The sequence below is a fragment of the Pelmatolapia mariae genome, linkage group LG3_W (genome assembly GCF_036321145.2).
Source record: "Pelmatolapia mariae isolate MD_Pm_ZW linkage group LG3_W, Pm_UMD_F_2, whole genome shotgun sequence".
NCBI lineage: Eukaryota > Metazoa > Chordata > Actinopteri > Cichliformes > Cichlidae > Pelmatolapia > Pelmatolapia mariae.
In genome coordinates this window covers 36,657,943-36,682,520 of record NC_086229.1, presented here as the reverse complement: position 1 = coordinate 36,682,520, position 24,578 = coordinate 36,657,943, and the positions used below count along the sequence as shown (strand labels likewise).

The 24,578-nt window shown below is 40.6% G+C and overlaps 1 pseudogene; it reads right to left on the bottom strand.

The window, feature by feature from the left end:
• Positions 1-16,655: 16,655 nt before the first annotated feature.
• The window catches only part of LOC135932693 (NACHT, LRR and PYD domains-containing protein 3-like), a 135,534-nt pseudogene continuing 127,611 nt past the window's right edge, over positions 16,656-24,578 (bottom strand).

Below are 24,578 nucleotides of genomic sequence, written 5' to 3'. Positions count from 1 at the left end.
GCAGGATGTCTTCCATAGGGCAGGCACTCTCCCCAGACGAACCTGTTGAAGAAGTAGTTGAGTTCGTTTGCCTTCTCCACAGTCCCTCCCACTGTGCTGTTCTTGGTGTTGTGGCCTGTGATGGTTTTCACACCATTCCAGACCTCCCTCATATTGTTCCTCTCCAACTTCTGCTCCACCTTCCTCCTGTAGGTGTCCTTTGCTTCCCTCAGGAAGCGTTTCACCTCCCGCTGTGCTGCTTCCATCTCCTACTTCACTTTGCTCCTGAAAGCCTTCTTCTTCATGTTGAGGACAGCTTTGACTTCCTGTGTTACCCACGGTTTGTTACTAGCATAACACCGTACCGTCTTAGCAGGGGCGACCGTGTCCACAAAAAAGTGGTAGTCTGTCAGACAGTGTGTCGCCCCCTCTATGTCCTCACCATGTGGGCTCAGAAGCACATCCCAGTCTGTGGTGTCATAGCAGTCTGTCAGAGCATCCTCCTTTTCTGGGGTCCATCTCCTGATGGAGCGTGTTTTGACAGGCTACCTTTGGACGAGGGGTGTGTATTGTGGCTGTAGGTAAACCAGGTTGTGGTCTGACATCCCTAGTGGGGGGAGCGGGGTGGCTCTGTATGCATCTCTCATATTGCTCCTTGTGGGACAATTTACAAACTGGTGAAAAGAAGCCAGAGTAGAATCCAGTGTGGCATGATTAAAGTCTCCAGATATAATAATGAAAGCCTCGGGGTTTTGTGTCTGCAGTCTTGCTGTAACTGTGTGTGTTTCCTCACAGGCAGCTGCTGCGTCAGCCCTCGGAGGGATGTAAACACACACACAGATCACATGACTGAACTCCCGAGGTAGATAATATGGCCGCAAGCTAACAGCTAGCAGCTCCAGGTCCGGACGGCATACCGATACTTTAATGGAGACGTGTCCAGGGTTACAGTATCTGTTGTTAAAGTAGACAATGAGTCCCCCACCTCTGCTTTTTCCGCTGGCCTGCGTGTTCCTATCGGCTCTCATGGATGTGAAACCGCATAGGTCTACGTTAGCCTGTGGCGTTAGCTTGGTTAGCCACGTCTCCGTGAAGATAAACAAACTGCACTCACAGTATAGTTGGTGGTTGTTCAGAGCACACAGTTCATCCATTTTATTCTATAGCGAGTTCACGTTGTACATTATCACTGTCGGGATTGATGGTTTGAATCGCCTCCGGTGATCTGCTTTCCTCGCTCCAGCCTTGCAGCCTCTCCTCTTTATCTCAGCCGATTGTGTCGCATGCCGGTCTGTTCCTTTCTTCTTAATGCCAGCAGCTCAGCTCTCGAATACATGAAGGAGCTGGCTCCAGAAGTTTTAAAAAGTGCATTATCCATCTCGGATCACTATTTTTAAGAGGTAGAAGTAGAGTAACTAGAGGAAGGTGAAATAAAGTTTGAAAGCCTAGTCCAGGGGGCGGCAACCTGCGGCTCCGGAGCCACATGAGGCTCTTTAGTTGTTATAGTGCGGCTCCGCGTGGTTTGGGAAAATAAATTAGAAGTATTTAGCTGAAGTGTATTTTATTTATGTTAGTTCTTTAAAAAAACAAAAAACATTGTAGTTCTAAATTGGAAGATTATTGTGATATTGAAATATAAAACTAAAATTATATTTTAATATTTTTTCATCGCTCAAAATAAGCGTCACACTGGCGGAAGCTGGTGTACCCGCCGAAACGCCATGCATTTATCGAGACTTTCAACCCCAGGTAGGCCCATTATGGATCTTCGGATCCACATTATGTCAGCAGCTGTTCTCCACTGTGAACTATGTTACAAACAAACACGCTCACGCCTCACAGATGACAGCTTACAGTCCTGCGTAAAGATGAAAGTGACTTCATACAGCCCCGATTTGCAGACGCTGTGCACACAGGTTCATGAGCAGAAGTCCCATTGTAAACATATCACGGCAGACCCGACGACGTTTGCATTAACACGCTTTTCAGCATGTCTTTATTGACCACTTTTCACACACGGCTGCTGTACGCATACAGCCGGCTGTAGCTTTGCAGCTCACAACCTGACACATACCAACACAACAGCATAGATAGCACAGACGTAAAGGCGGCGAGGCGTGATTGCGAGTGCTGCTCAGGTGTGCCTCCCCTGCAGCAGCGCTGCAGACCACGCCCCGCCACACACCTTAACCTGGTAAAATACATATTTAGACAGAATTTTGCAAATATCTATTTTACTTTTCTTTTTTAGCAGCATAGTGCTTGTTTTCCAATTATTTTTTTAAAAGTCAGGTCAAGGCTCCAAAAGCCCAAAGTCGGTGGTGGCTCACAACAGTTTTTGTTTGCTACATGGATCATTTTAGTTCAGCTGTGTCTTTCCTTTTGTTATATTTCTTTAAGAGTTCAAAATGTGTTAATTACATAAATAAAATGTAACTTTCTCTGTAGCACTTCATGGATTTTATAATAATAATGGATTGGATTCTATATAGCGCTTTTCAAGGCACCCAAAGCGCTTTACAATGCCACTATTCATTCACTCTCACATTCACACACTGGTGGAGGCAAGCTACGGTTGCAGCCACAGCTGCCCTGGGGCAGACTGACAGAAGCAAGGCTGCCATATTGCGCCATCGGCCCCTCCGGTAAAGTGTCTTGCCCAAGGACACAACGACCAGGACAGAGAGCCCGGGGATCGAACCGGCGACCTTCCGGTTGCAGATACGCTTCGCAACCCCCTGAGCAACAGTCGCCCCCTAAGCAACATATAAGCAACACACCTTAGTTGTTCACACAAAGCATAAAGGCAAAAAAACAATATATACTGTGTTTTCTTCATTTTAGATGTCAAAAAGTATTTGCGGCTCCCAGTGTTTTCTTTTGCGTGGAAACCGGGTCCAAATGGCTCTTTCGGTGTTAAAGGTTGCTGACCCCTGGCCTAGTCTAAAAAAAGTTAAAAGTTAAGAAAAGGTGTGGTGTTGCAGAGCTACTTGGAAAGGCTGCTGTCACTCCAGCGCCATCTCACTGCAATACCAGCGCCATGTGCTTCTTACGTTCAAGTCCCTGCATAACATCACCCTTCTACATCTCTCTGATGTTCTGCATATTCCCACACCTTCCTGCACTCTGAAATCCTCTTCCTCTTCTACTGTTATTTTACCATCTGCTCACCTGATCATTATGGGTTATGGAGCTTTCAGCTCATTGGCCACTTGTCTTTGGGGCACACTATTGCAGAACATTCACAACATTAATTTTCTCCCTGTCTTTAAAGCTAGCCTTACAACATCCATGCTGACCACTAACAGTCATTTCAAAGAACAACTTGCTTTATGTTCTCAGTCAGAACTCAGGCACCCAGCATGGAGATGACTGTGAACAGAATAGATGTAAAAATAGTTGTTGTACATGTACAGACCATAAATATGGAGTCCAGGTGTGTTTGATGCTGCTGAGGAGACTGACCACCGGGAATCTCTGAGCTCTGCTGGTCCACTCTGTGGAGGAATCAAGCAGTCAGAATAATACAACAAAACATTAAAACCTTATGCTAGTTCTCTGGATTTTTCAAGAAAAATAAAATGCATGGAGCTCTGATGGCACCCTGTCTGACACAAAGGCTTGGGATAAGCACTAACTGAGCACTTAATCCAATAAATAATGAAAAATTATTTTTCAATTTCTGATGAAACATTTGGTCATGACAGTCCATATTTCTGACAATTTGTGTAAACATAAGCATGTAACAATTTGAATATTTCAAATTTAAAATCTATACGTGTAAAGAAATGGCTTTAATTTTGCTATCTTATCTGATTTCTACGGAGCCCCTCTGATGACATGGTCCAAAAAATAAATAAATTGTGGCCCCAAAATACTACTTTGTGCCCTCGAAATAGTATAACGTGCCCACGAAATACTTATTTGTGGCCACGAAATGCTAATTTGTGGGCATGAATTTGGTATAACTTGGCAACGAATTACGCATTTGTGGCAACAAAATAGATGACGTGCGCGCATCATATTGAATCCTGGACAGTTGCGTAGAACCATAGGCATAAGAGTAGGCTAAACCTATACAACATGTACAGAGACAGTATGATTGGGTTTTATTTTAGGCTGGGAATGAGCTACAAATGCATTTTGAAAAGCCTGGCAATGCAAGGAACCATTATTACGGAGAGACATATAACCAGGATATTGAGAGCCCAGTTGCTTTACAGGCGCAAGTACGACCTGATTTAACACATTTTCACACACTCACAAGCACGGGCCCAGAGAGAGGCACGCGCACGGGCGCGCACAGAGACACAGGCGTGCACACATGCACTGAAAAACCACCAGATGGCGTTTTTATAAAAAGTAAAAACTTTTTAATGCCTTCAAAATAAAAGAATGCTATTTGATATAAAAACTTTTTAATAATCAATTTATTTATTTATTTTTTTTTTTTTTTTTTTTTGGGGGGGGGGATAATGAGCTATGAACTAACATATTTGGATGAATATCATAATTTTTATGAATATCATATTTTTATGAATATCATATTTTTATTACCTCCTTTATTACTTCCTGAGCTCATGTATAATTTATTGGGGCCATAAATCACTCGGTTTGAGTTACCTCTCTGCAGAAGGACAGAGGCCTGCTTTAAAATCTTCACCAACTCCCTTTGACCCATCACTCTGTAAGGACACAGAGCTGGGTGGAGGTCCAGGCTGGTTCCTGTGAATAATGATGGAGCAGTGATGTGAGTGCTGAGCTGTGACATGGAGAAGAGTCATGGACAGTTAGAGATGGTCATCTCACCTCTGAGCTTTGGTCTGGCTCTCATGTTCCCCACACAGAGTGCTTTTAGAGGGAGGGACTCCCTCCTCTCTGTCCTCACACTGATCCATGATGCTCAATTCACATCAGCTCACGCACACTTTCTACCTTCACCTGCAGAGGAAACACAAATCATTCATTCATATATATATATATATATATATATATATATATATATATATATATATATATATATATATATATAGATATGTATAGAGGGAGAGAGAGAGAGAGAGAGAGAGATATTCTTGGATCTGGGCAGAGTTGGCCCAGAGTTTACACTTTCACATAAGAGCTGCACAATCTGTCAATAACTTAAAAAGTCTTTCAAAAAAACCTGCTCATTCTCACTGATTTTCAGTTCCAGCTGAGCAGGCTATTGTTGCCTTTGCCTTTATTCTGCAAACTGTCTAATTTACCTATGTTTTTGTCAATTTTTAATCAAGGTTTGTTTTATATTTGAGTGTGTATTTATTTTCACTTTTGATTATTAATTAAGCATAGTTTGTTTAGTCTATACAGTCTTTTGTCAATGTTATTTTAAATATGTTAAAAGAGACAAACTTTTTTTCACTCAGATATGCTGTGATAAAAATAATCTCTTATAGTGAGTTTTATTCTTTACTAGAAATAATTTAACTCAGTTCATCCTCTGTCTGAAAGTCCCACCCTTTAAGATTCTTTGGTTTTACAGACAAAGTCTGCTGATGGAGACACCATCTCCTCCACCTGCTGCTGTGGAGAGTCAGATAATTAACAAAGAAGAAAGAAAAGAAACAGATTTTCTCTTTTGTTGTTGGATGTCTCTGTTTGGAAAATCTTCCAGTCATTTCCCTGAACCTAGTTGGTGAACTGAATTAGTGCTTTTCCATGCTACAGACACTAACATGAAAACTTGTTGAAGAGCTTTCTTTTCTCTGATGTTGAGAACACACTTCAACATGAGCAGCAGTTTTTGGCATTTTTCTCTGTGATCTTGATGTCTGTGTGAACAAAATTTAAGCAGGTATTTCAGTTAACTGGTGTGAAATCTCATTTTCAGATCCAAATGAAAACTAACAGACATGTTCTGGTTATGAATCTCAGAACGAAGTCTGACATGTTTCTGGTATTTTAACCCAACAGGGCAAAAGTGTCAGAGTCACAGACACCTCAGTGTCAGTGTCTGTTAATAACAGACAGATGTAAGTTATAGTATTTTTTGTTCAGCCAGTCTGAGAAATGCAAAACCTGTTTTACTTCCTTTTAGTTTTGGTCTTTACAGTCTGTTGGAGCAGAGCCACCAGTTTGTGTCGCAGTATTTTTAACAGAGGCTGACATGCTGAATAGAGGCTGAATGTTTGTTTTAAACAATACTTTATGAATTCCCTCTATCTGCTGCCTCTGTGAACATGAAGACCCTGAAGCTGAGAAGAGTAAATTAACATTTTGGCAGATATATAACCATTTGTAAATTATCTTAGTCATTAATAGAGCATGTTTACAGTCTGTTCACTGCCTCCATCTGAAACCAGAACTCTCTGCCAGCAAAGTATGTGGTACAACTGGTCTGTAGACCAGTCTTGGTTGTGCTGTTGAACCCTGCAGACCTAACATACAAAGAGCTAAAGTAAAAAACAGTGTGTTTGAAACAACAGCCTGTCTGAGCTTTTCAACTTTTTTTTTTTAATCTTTCAAGTTTTTTTCCAAGCTCTCACTGAACTCAGCTTTCCCTTACCTATTCCAATCAGCTTGTCAACCAATCAGCATTCAACAAATCTGTACTCATCTGCTTCCAGGAACATGGAGTCAAGCTCTTGGAGGATATGTGTTAGAGGCTTAATAAATGCAAATCAGTACAGATTTTATAATTAAAAAACACAGAAACTTTTGATAGAAGTGACCCTCAGTCTAAATAATTATGCCTATCATACCCTCATAAGGCAATTCTTGATTTTTTTTCTAGGCCAAATGAAGAGAGTGTGACACTGAGGATATTTCCCCAATAATTTGATTTTAGTTAGTTTATTTAGTTGTAATCCCTTTTAAAAGTTTAGTTTTCATTTGAATTTCAGTTCGCAATAAAGGTCTTTTTCATGTCTAGTTTTACTTTTGAGTTTTGTTTTCTTGAACTATACTAACCTGTGTCCTGTCAGCTGTGTGTTTTGTAACACTACTTCTTGTTGGAACAAAGCCAACAGTTTTTGGCGCGGTATTTTATGCACATGTCCGAAGCTGACATGTCCAATCTTTATCTAAGACACATCTGTAAGAAATAATCACCAAAAACATCTGCTCTCTATCTCCTGCTGTCCCTGTAAATATAAAGGCTTGGAGCTCAGAGTCTCTTCAGCTGAGCTCAGGACACATTCAGTGTCTTTAGTCTGATATACAGATACACAACAGTTAAAGAAGCCCAACAATAAAAGGCTATATCTCTTGTAGGTTCAAATTTGTAAAGTAAAAGTGTGTTTTTAAATGAGTGTAGGAGCCAGGCATCAACAGCAAGTCATTCTACAATTTTTGCAGCACATAAGTAAAATCTGTCAGAGCTTACGTTGCGTCTTTCAGACAAGCAAAAACATCAGGTCTGCTGACCTGAGAGAACGATTACAGTTGTTAGGATTTAATTTAAAAAAATGTAAAATAAAATTCTTATTGTTATACTGACTGCAGCAATTAGTAATAAATAAAAGATTTCAGAGTCTTGAAGGTTCTTGTCTCTCAGTGTGTGTGTGTGTGTGTGTGTGTGTGTGTGTGGGCCGCACCTTCATGTGTTCACTCCAGAAATATGCCGTCTGACTGCTCAGACTGAGTCTAAGTCAGGATGAAGTTCACATTCTGTGTTTGGGTGTTATTCAAAGAGAAAGTAATGTCTTAAATATTCTAGGCTATTTTTCTTTAAAGTAAGTAGGAATGTTTCGTAATTACTCACCGCAGTATTTTGCTGCAGTACCTGTCACACTATTTTTACACGTCTCCATTAAATAACCTGATGTTGTCTCAAAATCACCATTAAACAAAATAAACACATATACAACAGCCTCACACACAAACACAGATATCTTTCCTAATGAGGACACACATATGATCATATCAAATGAACACCAAAAAATTGCAGTGCAAAGACAGTTTAAAGTCATCGTGACAATGATTCTACTTTAGAAACATGTACAAGTATCTCATGAGTTGAAGTTCAGGCTCTGTCTGCTGCAATTAAATCCTTCTTTAAAAAAAATTGTATATTTCAAAGTATAAACATTAGAGTGTACACTGGGTACAAAAATCCCAGAAGGACCTCTGTGTTTGGAAAATTCCAATTATTTCCCTGAACCTGTTTAATGAACTCTGCACTGTGCAAAATGCTGTAGTAATGCTAAAGGTACCTACATGAAAACATTGTTGAGCAACATTCCATTCTCTAATATGGAGAACAGACACTAGATATAGAAGGAACAAGAACAGCTTTGATACTTCTGAACAGATGAGTCAACTATCTGAGAAATGATGTTAATAAATCCTGTTGTTGTTGTTGTTGTTGTTGTTAAAAATGGCACCGAAGATTAGAGATGCTTGACCAACACAGTCTCGCTCCTAACTCAATAACAGAACCCTCCTTGACCTTTGAACACACCATCAGAGAGCAGATAGAGTTTTGTCTGTGGTTTCTATTTTATTAAGCTTAAAGTAATTAGTTCTTGGACAGAGAAAACTTTAAATCTACTCTTTCTTTAAACAATGTTTTTTTCACAATTATATTACTGTCAGAATAATCTATGAAAAAAAATCATTTCTATATTGACAGTACCATTTAAGTTCAATTTTATTTATATAGCACCAAAACAACACACCAACAGTTCCCTCAAAGTGCATTTTACAGTAAGGCAAAGATAGCTATAATAATACTACCCTCCCCCAAAAATCTCAAAGAATCATATGAGCCTGTATGACCATGCACTTTGGTAAAAGTGGGAAGAAAAAAGTTTTTTTTACAGGAAGAAATCTCCAACAGAACCAGGGTAAGGGAAGAGCAGCTATCTGCTGTGGCCGAATGATGAGAGAAGGAAGCTGAACGGAAAGCTGACAAACCAAGAGTACCTATAATACCATCTGATCTAACAGACTTTATTAATAGACCATAATTAATATGCAGACGTGACAAAGTTCTTCACATGACAATCAAATTAAATCAGGAATGAAGACAAAGTAATGCTTCAAAAACTATAAAATATATCACTTTCTGTAATATCCCTATATGTTTATAACATGAAAACAGTCAGGTCAGAAGAAGTGGATCCAGTAACAACAGGTTATTTAAAAGAGCTGTATAAAGACTAACAAACAAGGAGTTTGATTTATATGTTTATTCAGATCATGCATCAGATTTATTTCATGTAAAGTAAATGATAAATGCCTCACTGCCCCATTCTGCTCTATTAGTTTCTTTGATGCCACAATCATCAGCTGTCAGCAGAGGAATGTTTCACTGAATACTTTATGTCTGAGTGTGTCACACTATGTGTGTCTGACTATTGACTGGGTTATAAAAATGACATTCCACTCTGTTCTTTCTGTTTTTAAATCCATTCGTCTGTTTTTGTTTTGTTGTTTGTAAACAAATCTGAGTCCTTGTTAAATGAAAACTACAACAGTCAGACCGCTTCCTCAGCTCTGCTGACCAGTAGAAAATCAGATCTCAGACCTGATCTTGTGGACATGAATCTGTAGTCCTTCTTTAGTTTAGATCTTAACATCTGAACATTTCCAGCTGAGTTAGAACAGACTGAGTTCACTGAATGTCTAATATAGAACGTCTCTGATATCAGATAATCAGGACAGATTAGTGTTCATTTGTGCCATTTTTGTTTCTGATTGTATCTTGTGTGGTGACGGGCAGTAACATAGATCTTATCTTTTACATGACTATACCTGCTCTTAAACAGACTTTTTAAAGAATAATGCAGTTGCTACAGAGCACAGACTGAGTGTTGAAAGAGTGTCTGGTCTTATCGGTAAAATAGAATTCACAAAGAGTCAAAACAACTAACAATATTTTTGAACTGTTAATTTGTGTTTAATTTGAAACAGATTTATAAGGTTTAGGTTCTCCACTTTGCACCTGAAACATTATTTTGTTGTTTAGGAAGAGGTACAAGTGTGTTTGAGGTTGTGACCCTTTACTCTGACATTAAAGTCATGATTCACAAAGGAATACGTCGAAACAACAAAAGAGAATTATAACATGTATGAGTTCAGATATATGTACCATTAAGGCATTTATTCAGAATGAAAACAGTTCAAAAGGAATTTTTTTGTTTTTTTAAAAAAAAAGAAAAATCCAAAGTGTTCTGAATTTAAAAGAGTGAAACACAAGCAACCAACTATTAAGAGCTTAAAATCTTGAAATGGTAAATAAGAAAACACTAAATTCACTAATTAAGAACACAAAGACATGGAAAAGCTGCCAAGTCCAAATACTTTTCTGCACATTACACTTTATGTAAGTCACAGCCTCCACATTCAGATATTATCATAAGCTCCAGAATTTAAAACATGCCGTAAATGTTCACAGTGCTTGTGAAAATTTCTATTTTCTCCTGATTAACTTTTCTTGCCATAACAATGAACTGAGCTGGCTCTGCTTTACATCAAGTTTTTTTTAATGTCATTTCAGTAAAACCTGAATGTAGACTTCTTAAGAACAAAGTGATCTGATTGTTTCAAATTAAACAGAACAACAATGTTCCATCAGATTAGTGTCTGTGACATCTGTGAAGTTTCATACAGATACGTTTAAATTGTTGATCACAGTAACAAATGTTTCAGTGCAGAGTTACTAACTGATAACCAATGCGGATTCAGTCCATCAATGATCTATAATCATGTGTATTTGTCTTTAAACACAAGAGTGATCAAAGTTTGTCCTGAAACAAGAGCTGAACATCTGGTCAAAGCATCAGAGCAGAAACCAACAGTAAAACTGTTAAAGGAGGAAACAAATCAAACTTACAGTTTCTTCACACAGAGACACCAACAACAAGCTCCACTCCACACCTGGACACTTAACACGGACACACAGGTGAGCTGCTTCCTGGAAGAAGGTGGGACTCCACCTGAAGAGTGTGACAGGGCCACACCTTCATGGGCTGGTCTCAAAGTATGTCGTCTGACTGCTCAGACTAGCACATTCTTATGTGTGAAGACACGAAAAGTTGATCTGAACTCATATGAGAGGTTAGTGAGTGAGAAGTTAGAGCCATCTTAAGTGATCAAAGTTAATCTAAAAAAGAAGATAAATCCACTGATTCTTTGTAAAGTTCATCTGGTGCTCACATGAATCATGAGATGAAAACTTTATTTCGCTGAATGTTACTTCAAAGCTCATTTCAACCTGTTGAAGTCATGAATGAAAGTGCAGACTGAGAGTGGATCACATGATGTTTAAGGTGTGTCATGTGTCATCTTCAGTATTGTCGCACATGTCTAGATTGTCCCTGATATCATAACTGCTCAAACACCGATGAATATATTTGAAAAATTATTGCTGATGGCAGCAAATTTGACTCACATCAGACTGGTGATGAATCTCCCAATTCTTTGATCTTTGGGCTGAAGGAAGAACAACATTCGGAGTATAAATGCTCAATCAACAGTGTCATTATTGAATACAACACTTTGAGCATTACAGACGTCCGGACGTGGGAGATGTGGACAGTCCTGCAAAATCTGTGTGTCTGACCATTTCTCACTTTCTTATAGCTTTATTCTTTGATTAGAAGTATAAGGTGGCATAAGATGGTATAATAATCTCACACTGGTCATATGTCATAATCTATACCTGAAATAATCATCAAACACACAGCAGAGCAGAAACATGTGGACACAACTGGAGCTCAGTCTCAGTTTGATCCCTCAGAGGTTTACCTCAGTCCTGCTCCTCTGCTTCCTGTTTACAGCGCACAAATCATGCTGTGTACTGAGAGTGATGTGGTCAAAGCGAAGCCCTGGTACTCTGACAGAGAGCTAGCACAGTTATCCTAATGTGTGACATCACTTCTAACCAGAGAGCATTCAGCTTTCACAGCCAGTCTACATCCTGTCACACTGAGCATGTGCAAACACAGCTCTCCGCTTGCATCACTCACAAGCTCCAGCCCTTCACTTCAAAGCCCAGAACAAAGCTTGTGACCAACACAGCGCAGACAGAGGTGATGTTCATGCTCTCTTTCTGGGTGGGAAACTCACCTGTGGGTGTGGCTGTTCCTCCCCTACCATCTCTGATGTCACAGCTGCTAAATTAGACTGAACTGAAGCCAGACTCAAACAGAAAACAGCCTCAAAGACTCAGAGAGGGAGCACTGCTCCATCTCTGGACCCAAATATATGTTCCACCACCAGGCTGCAATGATTGTTGGGATGTTGTGAGCCCACCTGTCCTTCAAATCCAGGGAGGAGGACACTGATTGCACTCTGTGTGAGTTAAGGGACAATTGTACTTAGTAGTCGGTATAAGCTTTTAATGATATAAGTTTACATGTGAGACAATACTGCATGATGACCTTTTCCTTGCTTAGAACTGATTGTTCTTTATAAAACGTGTTCTGATATTTCTTTCTGAATCTTCCCACAGTGATAGCAAGAAGTTGAACAAGCAGTTCTGACCACACACACACACACACAATCACATACGCAAATGCTCACGTATCAACATTCCACTGAACAAATGTTTTCATGTTTTCATTTTCCTCGTGTATAAATAAAGGCAAGTGCAAGAACAGAGCGCTGATCACAGGGCCCCCACTCTCGTGTGAGCGCTCTGTGACCGCCCTTGCAAGTAAAATCTGCAACGTGTGTGTCTTCACTCTTAGACTCTCAGCTGAAGAAGTGTCTTGCTTAACTGGAGATGAATAAAGATGAATACAGGTTTTTGTGAAAATGACTACTGAGTCTGGTGCCGTCTCTAGATGCCCGGGGAACAAAAAGAACCGGAGTGAAACTGATTTCGCAACAACTGATTTCCACAACCATACACATCATTCATCCCCCCATTTAAGGACAATAGCGCTTGGACATTTCTCATGAACACTCAGATAAAATTCATGGACTTTTCCTCCTCAATGTGGACCAGTGTTTTTGATATTGTTGTGTGTTACTGATGGGGAATATTTTTGAACTTGAGAATCTGTATTGCTTGATCTTTTTTTTCACCCTTTAATGTTTATTTTATTCATTTTTTTTATTTTCACTTGCTAGATACGGGACAGACTTGAATGAAGAAAAGGGAGAAAGGAAGAGGGGGGAAAAACAGCGGAGAAGAGGGACGGGGATAAAGGGCAAAAAAAACAACAACAACTAAATAAGCAGACAAATAAAAAAATACATATATCAATCACCTGGATCACCTGTTGAGAAAGAAAAAAAGAAAACACGCAGAATAAAACGAGAGCAATACAATAAACAACATCATGATGATATATGGGAATATAACAGTAAATACTAAATATTAAACATTATTGTGCAGCACATAAGATCGACAGCGCACAGTTGCTTTGAGGTAGGAGCCAAAAAGGGTGTAGTTTGTGTGTGTGTGAGCACCCGTGTGTACACCTGTGAGCATGAGTGCGCTTATTTTTAAAAGGTTCCTTCATGTAATGATCTGCTAGAGGGTGTGGGGGGCCACAGCCCCGTCCTCCAGGGCATGAAGCAGGTATGGAGGAGATCAAGACTCCAGACATCCAGAGGCCCCCAGAACACAAGAGACCAAGGAAGACCAACAGAGGGGCAGCCACGCCACTATCCCAGAAAGAGCTGAGGAGAGTCCCAGATGAGGGGTTGCTCAGCAGCCGCGGAGCAGAAGCCAGGGGGGGTTGCAGTGACATGCCCGTGAGCTCCGCCGGCAGCCAGCTGTGCCAGAGTGACCGAGCCCCAGGCCGAGAGGCCGAGGGCACCCCACCCCCGAAGTTGCCCGAGCAAGCCCCAGGCTCCAGGCCCCGATAAGCAGCCAATTCAATTCAATTCAATTTTATTTATATAGCGCCAAATCACAACAAAAGTCGCCTCAAGGTGCTTTATATTGTACAGTAGATCGCACAATAATAAATACAGAGAAAAACGCAACAATCATATGACCCCCTATGAACAAGCACTTTGGCGACAGTGGGAAGGAAAAGCTCCCTTTTAACAGGAAGAAACCTCCGGCAGAACCAGGCTCAGGCTCAGGGAGGGGCGGGGCCATCTGCTGCGACCCGTTGGGGTGAGAGAAGGAAAACAGGATAAAGACATGCTGTGGAAGAGAGACAGAGATTAATAACAGATATGATTCGATGCAGAGAGGTCTATTAACACATAGTGAGTGAGAAAGGTGACTGGAAAGGAAAAACTCAATGCATCATGGGAATCCCCGGCAGCCTACGTCTATTGCAACATAACTAAGGGAAGATTCAGGGATTCAATTCTGGATTTAACAGGAAGCCAATGAAGGGAAGCCAAAACAGGAGAAATATGCTCTCTCTTTCTAGTCCCTGTCAGGACTCTTGCTGCAGCATTTTGGATTAGCTTAAAACTTTTCAGCGAGTTTTTAGGACTTCCTGATAATAATGAATTACAGTAGTCCAGCCTGGAAGTAAGAAATGCATGAACTAGTTTTTCAGCGTCACTCTGAGATAGGATATTTCTAACTTTAGAGATGTTGCGCAAATGGAAGAAAGCAGTCTTACATATTTGTTTAATATGTGCGCTGAAGGACATATCCTGGTCAAAAATGACTCCAAGGTTCCTCACAGTGTTACTGGAGGCCAAGGTAATGCCATCCAGAGTAAGAATCTGCTTAGATACCATATTTCTAAGATTTTCAGGGCCGAGTACAATAATCTCAGTTTTATCTGAATTAAGAAGCAGAAAGTTAGCGGCCATCCAGGTCTTTATGTCTTTAAGACATTCCTGCAATTTAACTAATTGGTGTGTGTTACCTGGCTTCATGGATAGATAGAGCTGCGTGTCATCTGCATAGCGGTGAAAATTTATGCTATGTCTTCTAATGATGCTGCCTAGGGGAAGCATGTATAATGTAAACAGAATTGGTCCTAGCACTGAACCCTGTGGAACACCATAATTGACCTTAGTGTGTGAAGAGGACTCTCCATTTACATGTACAAATTGGAGTCTATTAGATAGATATGATACAAACCACTGCAGTGCAGTACCTGTAATACCTACAGCATGTTCTAATCTCGCTAATAGGATATAATGGTCAACAGTATCGAACGCTGCACTAAGGTCTAGCAGGACAAGCACAGAGATGAGTCCACTGTCAGAGGCCATAAGAAGATCATTTGTAACCATCACTAAAGCTGTTTCTGTGCTGTGATGAGCTCTGAAACCTGACTGAAACTCTTCAAATAAGCCATTCCTCTGCAGATGATCTGTTAGCTGTTTGACAACTACTCTTTCAAGGATTTTTGATATGAAAGGAAGGTTGGAGATTGGCCTATAATTAGCTAAGACAGCTGGGTCTAGAGATGCTTTTTGAGTAAAGGTTTAACTACAGCCAGCTTGAAGGCCTGTGGTACATAGCCGATTATTAGAGATAGGTTGATCATCCTCTTGTACAGACGACTCTTGAAAAGCCATTTTTGAATTTCAATGTGACTTTAGCTGGATAAATATTGGATATATAAATGTCCCTCTGCAACAAACTGATTCCAGCTTTTACCTCACGATAGGAATGTTTTTGTGGCTCAAGATGACCTGATATCTTTCATGATGGATACATTTGACACGTTTCACATATTATAGACCAACAAGTTATTCACAGCAGTTTAAATAAGGGGAGTCACTTTTGGGCACAGCAGATAAAACAGAGCCAATATTTCCTTCTTTATTTAAGTGACGTGTGTCACAGATGTGACAAAGTAAAGTGAAACTGAACATTAGTAACGTTATTCTCATGGCGTGCTTTGAAGTTAGCGTCAGCTAAAGTAATATACTAGCAAAAAACTATTTCCAGGCTTCCATCATACAGATGATGCTCGTGGCAAAAGAGTAACATTCAGAAGCCTTTTCATTATGAAATCGGTTTCTGTTCATGAGGAAATCATATTCAAACTGATTAAATAGATGTGAAGTGAACAGGAGTCTGTCTGTACTGGATCTGGATTTATCATCGTCCCTCCAACAGCAAACAGCGATCCGGCTCACCAATTGGTGATAACGACCTACTGAGCCTGCTAACAGGTGCAGCAGGGCCAATCTGAGCCACAGTTATGGGGCTGATAACTGCTAATAATGCCCATTGACAAACTGATAATATGATGATTAAATGTCAGCTCCCTCCAAAATAATAGCTTTTTAAAAAACTCAGACTGAGGTCTTATTTTGAAAGCCAGAGTTTGTTGAAGCTGTTTCCTGGAGCAGGACCCTGAACAATTAGAAAAAGCAGATTTAAAAACACTTCATGTCATCTGTGCTCATTAAACTGACATCATGCAGTTCATCTTCTCACCAGCAGAGGGCCACAAATCCCCATCAATGAAGAGTTCAAGGAGATGTTAGTGACATCAGAGCAGTACGTATTGATCTGATCAATATGGAAGTTCATGTTTTTGTGATTGGATCAGTTTTAAAAGCAGCTGTTTTTATAGAATGACAGAAACATGAGAGATGCTGAATGTCTTTAATATTTCTTTATTTGTCTTTCATATTTGATACACTGAGTACTATTGGATGTCCACTTATTCAGCGGTGATGGAAACATCCCATTAAGAAAGAGAAATCAAACAAGGAATCATTTAGAAGAGTTTCAAACATCAACTGATTGAATCCATGAATCTGAAAACATGTTTCTGAGTGAACGAGACAGACATGTACAGACTGAACTATCTGTTCAACAGTCAGAGTGTTTCTCTAACAGGAGACACTCTTTACACTCCACTCAGCACAGGGACACTGAGGCACCAGGAGACCAGAACCAAAACCCAGGATAAAGAGTTTGAGTGAATGTGGTGTTGAAGGTGTGGATGTGGATCAGAGTGTCAGAGGAGACTCTGTAGAAGGACAGAGTGCCAGCAGGACAGTCCACATATACTGCTACTCTGTTAGAGACAGAGGAGGAAGAGGAGGAGGAGGAGACGGATATTTTAACCTTGTTGTGCCAGACCGATTGAAGACCATGCTCATCAGAGCAGAAGAGATTCCAGGATTGATCGTTCCATCCAAACAAACAATCTTTAATTTCTCCTTTCCTTCTGATTCTTCTGTAAGTCAACGATATACGAACCCATCCTCTCCACTCGACCTCCCAGTAACAGCGACCAGTCAGACCATTTCTACACAGCAGCTGATAACATCCTTCAAATCTGTCTGGATGATCAGGATATGACTGAACCTCTCTCACTTGTGTCACCTTCCTGTTGTTGTCAGACAGTTGGAGGTTTGTGTTCACTGTGTTTGTGTCGATTGTGAGTTGACAGGAATCTGATGGAGAGAACAAACACAATCCAGCTGCAGTTATTGATCCATCATCTGTTCATTGATTGATACTTTGATGATGACTCCTGACATCAGAATCATGAAGATGGTAAATGGCAAATGGCCTGTATTTGTATAGCGCTTTTCTAGTCCCTAAGGACCCCAAAGTGCTTCACACAACCTGTCATCCACCCATTCACACACTGGTGATGGCAAGCTACATGGTAGCCACAGTCACCCTGGGGTGCACTGACAGAGGCGAGACAAGATGGTTGAATGTGTGCTGCTTTGTTTTCATGAATCCCATTAAAAACACACTTACACTTCCTCAGACCTGGTCTCAACCATCGGACTCCAGCAGGCTCCACCCTGAAAGGAGGAGGGGGGTCAGAGCAGCACAGTCAGCATGCACACATGGACATTACATGGCTCTCATACACATGAACATTCACAGTGTTCATCAAAGTGAAAGCCCGGGGGAATGAATTGTCTGTGGTGTCTGTTTTTTGTTAACAACACTCTGTATCGTCTGCCTGAAGGAAGAAATGTGAACAGTTTATCTCCATGATGTGAAAGGTCTGTAGAGATGTGTTTGTCCCTCATTCTGGACCTTTACAGGTCCTGAAGACGGCACAGTGATTGATGGAAACAGGACAGACTGGATGATGCCATTTCTCCAGACTGAACAGGGTTATATCTTTGGATTAGTTCTTTTTTTTTTTTTTTTTTTTTTTTTTTTTTTAACCTGTCCCGTTTGGTTCTTTTGCCATCAGAATTATTGTCTAAAGGCGAAGAAAGATGCCCAACGGATTTACTTTACCAAATGGACCATCCCAGCCTTGCCGTAATGGTCCATTTGATTCAACTTTTTATTGTTTATTTTATTTTCACTTGCTGAATACGGGACAGACTTGACTGGAGGAGAGAATGTGGAGAAAGAAAGAGGGAAAGAAAAAAACCTGAGAAGAGGGACGGGGAAAAAGGGCAAAAAACAAAAACCAACAGAATAAGCAGACAAAAAATACATATATCGATCACCTGGATCACCTGTTGAGAAAGAAAAAAGAAAGCAAGCAGAAGAAAACGAGAGTAATAAACAAGATCACAATGATATATGAGAATATGACAGTAAATACTAAATATTAAACATTATTGTGCAGCACGTGAGATCGACAGCGCACAGTGTGCTTTGAGGTAGGAGCCAAAAAGGGTGTAATTTGTGTGTGTGATCACCCGTGTGTACACCTGTGAGCATGAACGCGCTTGTTTTTAAAAGGTTCCTTCATGTAATGATCTGCTAGAGGGTGTGGGGGGCCACTGCCCCGACCTCCAGGGCATGAAGCAGGTATGGAGGAGATCAAGACTCCAGACATCCAGAGGCCCCCAGAACACAAGAGACCAAGGAAGACCAACAGAGGGGCAGCCGCGCCACTATCCCAGAAAGAGCTGAGGAGAGTCCCAGATGAGGGGTCTTTGGATTAGTTCTGACACATTCATCAACACCATGTCTCCAGTCATTGGAGAAAATAGAAAATAGTCATTAGAAAAAAGTCACATTTTTGCTGTAACCACAAACATGTTTAACCAATAATTTTCAGAAATTGAAATGCAAACAGAAATTGTACATTAAAAAATATATTTTATTTTAACAATGTGAGTATGGAATGCTAACACTCCTTTTCCCTGCATTATAACAATTTGAGCAAGTACATAATTTTCTGTTATTGTTCTCAAACAACAGAATGAGAATGAAGAATTGATTTTATCAAGGCCCATTAGCAGCATTAGGTTATCAAAGTTTCCAGTATTTAGGCTTCCATTTCCAAATGTTAGCTGCTCCTGTCTGCCTCTTTGTCACACACACAGACTGAAATGATTCACAGCCTTGTTTCATCCTTCTGTCAGTGTCACTGACTGTCACTGTGACTGTGGACATACAGCATGGGAAACATACACATGGCTGACACTTTATTAGGTACACAATGGACTCAGGTACAGTATACCTGTGACCTAAAGTTACAAAATGTTGTTTCTGTCCAAATATTTATGGACCTAACTGTAGGTCTACTTTTAATGAAACTCTCAACATGACTTATCAGTTATCATTAATGTTCCTGCAAACAGACTCCTTGGAGACCCCTACATAAATACCCATGTACTATCCAGCTAGACTAGTGTGTCTGTCCCTGAAAATATTCCTGCATGTGTGATTGTTTATGTCTCATCTGCAGGAAACAAACAGGAAGTGAGTGAAGGACACAGCAAATGATTCCAGCTCTTCCTCCTCTATCAGACATTTTCTCCATACCTGAGAGTGTCCAGTCTCCAGCCTGGATCCTTCACTCCAGCCAACAGCAGCTTAATTCCTGAGTCACCTGGATGATTGTAGCTCAGGTCCAGCTCTCTCAGATGGGAGGGGTTGGAGCTCAGAGCTGAGGCCAGAGAAGTACAGCCTTCCTCTGTGATCAGACAGCCTGACAGACTGCAGACACACAAAACAACAATCCATCTGTCAACAATCATTTTCCCTTTGTCACAATAACATCCATCCATTTACATCCATTCAATTTAACTATTTATAAGTGACAATTCTCAACAGACACCAACAGTTATCTCAAGCTGTTTAACGGTGTAAGGTAACAGCCTACAATATTAGTGTGACAACAGCATCCTCCACACCTCTTCCTGCCCTTGGCGAACTGGAAAGGGTCAAGATGGTGTTAAACATGCATTAAAATCTCCTCCTAATTATCTTCTCAAATGACTTCATCACTAAAGAAGTCAGAGCCACAGGCTTATAATCATTAAGTGCCTTAGGAGAAGTAAGTAAGTAAGTAAAATTTATTTATATAGCACATTTCACAGACAAAAATCACAAAGTGCTTTACAATAAGATCAGACATACAAGTTAAATTTAATTAAAAGCCCGTTTGTATAAAAATGCCTTCAGCTGCTTTTTAAAGGATTCAGTAGAGTCTAGACAGCGTAACGACAACGGCAGAGAGTTCCACAGCCTAGGTGCCAGTGCCTGAAAAGCCCGATCCCCACGTGTTTTAAACCTAGTACGTGGGACCACCAATAGCCTCTGACCTGAAGACCTAAGTGCTCGGGATGAAGCATGAGGTTTCAACAGGTCAGAGATATACTGGGGAGCTTCACCGTGCAGAGCTCTAAAAGTTACAACTAAAATTTTAAAATGAACCCTAAAATTTACAGGCAACCAATGAAAAGAAGCCAAAACTGGAGTAATATGTGACCTCTTGTTTGTGCCAGTTAAAAGTCTTGCGGTGGCATTCTGTACAGACTGAAGGCGACCCAGAGCTGATTTGTTGAGACACGTAAAAAGACCGTTACAATAATCGAAACGAGAAGAGATAAAAGCATGAATAATCATCTCAAGTTCTGCCTTTGACACCAGTCTGAGTTTAGAAATGTTTCTTAAATGATAAAAACAGTTCCGGACAAGTTGTTTAGAGTGTTTCTCAAGAGACATTGAACTGTCAAATATAACACCCAAGTTTCTGAGACTCGACTGAAATGAAGGATCTAAAAAACTGATATGCTGCTTAATTTCTGAGAGCATGTGATAAGGTGCAATAATCAAAGTTTCTGTTTTATCTGCATTTAACTGAAGGAAATTGTCATTTAACCATTGTTTGATTTCTGACAGACAATTATTTAAACAAGACAATTTATACAACTCAGAAGCTTTGAAAGAACAGTATAACTGAATGTCATCAGCATAGAGATGATAAGAAATATTATTGTAACATCTGATAATTTGGACTAGAGGGACTATATACAAAAAGAGAATCGGATCTAAAACAGATCCTTGAGGTACCCCAGAAGGCAGAACTGATGTTTCCGACAGCACATGATTTATACAGACAGTAAAGGATCTCTCAGATAGATACGACATAAACCATTTTAAAACAACACCAGTAATCCCAAATAAGTCCTTCAGCCTATTTATCATGATGCTGTGATCAACAGTATCAAAAGCAGAGCTGAGATCCAACAGAACCAGAACGGTGTACTCTCCAGTGTCTGCTGTCATCAGAATGTCACTAGACACTTTAAGCAAAGCGGTTTCAGTAGAATGCAATTTGCGGAAACCAGACTGGAAAATGTCCAGAAAATTGTTCTTCTTCAAAAAGTTGTTAAGTTGTTCTGCAACTGTTTTTTCCAAGATCTTTGACACCAATGGTAATTTTGATATTGGCCTGTAACTGATTGGAAGAGATGGGTCCAAATTTGGTTTCTTTAATATAGGTTCAACAATAGAAGGCCCTTAGCAACTGGAACAATCACAGCATGTTTCCAAATCTTAGGTACTGTCTGTAGATCTAAAGAAAGTGAGAAAATATGGTGAAAAATCCCACTCAGCAAGTTCTCAGTACCTGTCCACAGATGTTGTCAGGACCAGGATGCTTACTTTAAGTGTGTGTAAAGAAATTAGCTACCCCCTTCTCATCAATACAATATGATGGGGGAGTGATAGTCTTTTCCCTCAGTGTGCTGGTCTGCCTAGAACAGGCAAAGTTCTCTAAAATGAAGATAAAAACTCTTAAGACTGTCTGCCAGATGTTTGTCAGAGGTAAACCCCTTTAAGGTGATATTACTTTTGCCTTTCGTCTGTAGCCCTGCCATTGTTTTCAACCCAAGCAAAGCTCTTTTGAGGTTACTGCTGAGTTCTGCCTCAATCTTATTTCTATACCTCATCTTGGCAATCTTTATGGCAGCCCTCCCCTCCTTCTTCAATAGTCTCACAGTGGGAATGTCTCCCTCGCAATTTTTCTTTTAGGAATCAGATCCTTAATATCTTTAGACAGCCACGGTTTGTCATTGGGGAAAGTCTTAAATTCTCTGACTGGAATCACAGAGTCTTTGCAAAAAGAGATGTAGCTACACACCACATCAGTGAGTTCATCCAAATCAGAAGTCCTCTCTTGAAAGAAGGACCAGTCAGTGCAATCAAAACACCCCTGAGGGGCAACACTGCTGTCTTTTGCCCAGACATTAGTCCGCTTCACAAAGGTCTTCTCCCTCTTAATCACAGATCTGTAAGCTGGGATGAGCTGAATAACATTGTGATCCAAAGAACCTAGTGCAGGTCCGGATACAGAATTATATGCCCCCTTAATTGGTCCATAACACAAATCCAGCGTCTTGTAGGACAAGTGACATATTGAAAGAAATTGTTCAGTGATTTATTGAGATTACAATTGTTAAAATCACCATGATTAAAATTAGGAGCATCCGGAGAGAGAGTCTGCAGATTGTGTACCACTTTAAAAACGGTGTCGGCAGTAGTGACATATAAAAGCATCAGGAGTGAAAAGAGGGGAGTGGAGAAGAAAGCAGAGCATCATGGGCAGTCCACCAACAGCCTGAGCCTATAGCAGCATAACTAAGGGATGGTTCAGGGTCACCAGATACAGCTCTAACTATAACGGTGAGTTCACACTGAACGCGATTTCGTGTCGTGAAAACACGTAGTACTTGGATGCGCGAATAAAAATACGCACATCAGTTTGTGTGGTGCATTTTGTGCATTCGCGCTTATTGCATCTACCGCTTGAGTTGGAAAGATCTGAACTCCAGCGTCAAGTCGCGCCATGACAACCAATCAGGAGCCTGGTGGTGTGATCCTCTGACTTAGTTCAAAGTACGACACCAGCTCTTTCCTGTACCGAGAACAAAAAGGACCTAGCTTGGAGGAAGATATATGAATAGATCACACCCCACTGCATTTCACTGCTGTCATTAAAGGACCTGCTGAGATCATTTCAGTAATAGTCTTGTTAACTCAGGTGAGAATGTTGACGAACACAAAACTGGAGATCATTATGTCAGGCTGATTGGGCTAGAATGGCAGACTTGACATGTTAAAAGGAGGGTGATGCTTGAAATCATTGTTCTTCCATTGTTAACCATGGTGACCTACAAAGAAATGCGTGCAGCCATCATTGCGTTGCATAAAAATGGCTTCGCAGGCAAGAATATTTTGGCTACTAAGATTGCATTTAAATCAACAATTTATAGCACATCATCAAGAACTTCATAGAAAGAGGTTCAATTCTTGTTAAGAAGGCTTCTGGGCATCCAAGAAAGTCAAGCAAGTGCCAGGATAGTGTCCTAAAGAGGATTCAGCTGCGGGATCGGAGTACCACCAGTGCAGAGCTTGCTTAGGAATGGTAGCAGGCAGGTGTGAGCGTATCTGCACGCACAATGAGGTGAAGACTTTTGGAAGATGGCCTGGTGTCAAGAAGGGCACTTCTCCCCAAATGAAGCCACTTCTCTCCAAAAACAACCATCAGGGACAGATTGATCTTCTGCAGAGAGTATGGTGAATGGACTGCTCAGGACTGGGGCAAAGTCATATTCTCAGATGAAGCCTCTTACCGATTGTTTGGGGCATCTGGAAAAAGGCTTGTCCAGAGAAGAAAAGGTGAGCGCTACCATCAGTCCTGTGTCATGCCAACAGTAAAGCATCCTGAGACCATTCATGTGCGGGGTTGCTTCTCATCCAAGGGAGTGGGCTCACTCACAATTTTGCTCAAAAACACAGCCATGAATAAAGAATGGTACCAAAACACCCTCCAACAGCAATTTCTTCCAACAATCCAACAACAGTTTGGTAAAGAACAATGCATTTTCAAGCACGATGGAGCAACATGCACACGTAAGGATTTGGCCCATAAGTTGATTGAGAGCATGCCCAGTCGAATTGCAAAGGTCCTGAAAAAGAAGGGCCAACACTGCAAATACTGACTCTTTGCATAAATGTCATGTAATTGTCGATAAAAGCCTTTGAAACATAGTGCTTGTCATTATATTTCAGTATATTACAGAAACAACTGAAACAAAGATCTAAAAGCAGTTAAGCAGCAAACTTTGTGAAAACTAATATTTGTGTCATTCTAAAAAGTTTTGGCCACGACTGTATACTGTCATATAAAATATATGTTATTGTTTATTAACAGTATACAGTGGTCCCGCTGTTCATCCTTCACTGCCTCGCTTTTTCACAGATTTTTTTTATTGCACAGTACAACTTTCAACAATGCACATTGGATTCTGTAGCCTGATTGCCATATGTTTTCGACACTCAGGTAAAGAGAGGGGCTGAGCTGTCAAATAATCACCATCTGGTTGTGAGTTGGATCAGGTGGCGAGGCAGGATGCTGGACAGACCTGGCGCACCTAAACGCACAGTGAGGATGTGCTGGGAATGTCTAGCAGAGGCCCCGGTCCACGACATCTTCAACGCACACCTCCGGCAGAGCTTCAACAGCCTTCTGAGGGAGACTGGGAGAATTGAGTCC